The 1032-nt window shown below is 53.4% G+C and overlaps 1 non-coding gene across 1 annotated transcript; it reads left to right on the top strand.

Moving 5' to 3' along the window:
* Positions 1 to 224: 224 nt before the first annotated feature.
* On the top strand, positions 225 to 298 carry Pmar_PMAR004989. Its single transcript has one exon. It is a non-coding gene; the product is annotated as a tRNA-Arg (tRNA).
* Positions 299 to 1032: the final 734 nt, after the last annotated feature.

Raw genomic sequence — 1032 nt, 5'->3', positions numbered from 1 at the left:
ATCCGGATTCCGCTCACGCATCCTGAATCGGCCACTCGATGTGAAGCTCCACCTAGTTTGCACAAGACGCTGAAGACAAGCACATGAGATAGTGGTGCGCACCAACGGCTGTACCTGAGCAATCCGAATTCCGCTCACGTATCCTAACGGATTGACCAATTACCGCCTAAACCATTTCGGAAGAGTATTCAACTTTAATATCAATCAAAGTGACTAGCTTCATCGCCCGATTAGTTCAGCTGGATAGAATGTCTGCCTACGGAGCAGATGGTCGTAGGTCCGAATCCTGCATCGGGTATACATTAACCTCACTTCCTCTTCATCCATCCTACGTCAACGAAATCGGGCATCCGATGTGAAGCTCCACCTAGTTTGCACAAGACGCTGAAGGCAAGCACATGAGATAGTGGTGCGCACCAACGGCTGTACCTGAGCAATCCGGATTCCGCTCACGCATCCTGAATCGGCCACTCGATGTGAAGCTCCAACTAGTTTGCAGAAGACGCTGAAGGCAAGCACATGAGATAGTGGTGCGCACCAACGGCTGTACCTGAGCAATCCGGATTCCGCTCACGCATCCTGAATCGGCCACTCGATGTGAAGGTCTAACTAGTTTGCACAAGACGCTGAAGGCAAGCACATGAGATAGTGGTGCGCACCAACGGCTGTACCTGAGCAATCCGAATTCCGCTCACGTATCCTGACGGATTGACCAATTACCGCTTAGTTAGCCAGACTCGTCTGGTGCCCATGGCGTCTGTCGACGCTTGCGGGCAGACTTTTTCGCTTGGTGTCTCATTGAAACTCACCGCAAATGTTACCAACGGGCAACAACCCACTCACATTGGGTGGTATGGTAAACAGGACAGCGGACCCTGAATGCGGGATTCGGTCGAAAGACTAAACTCGAACCAGAAACCCGCACGTCGGGCCGCCAAATCGCAAGGTTGAGGCTCGCTCGAGGTCGACCTCCGGAGGTCGGCCAACGAGCTGTCTCAGCCGAGTGATTCAACCCGGGAGAGGGGGGGGGGG

This window comes from Perkinsus marinus, assembly GCF_000006405.1.
Source record: "Perkinsus marinus ATCC 50983 genomic scaffold scf_1104296952878, whole genome shotgun sequence".
Taxonomy (NCBI): Eukaryota; Perkinsozoa; order Perkinsida; family Perkinsidae; genus Perkinsus; species Perkinsus marinus.
This window is presented reverse-complemented; position numbering and strand designations above follow the sequence as displayed.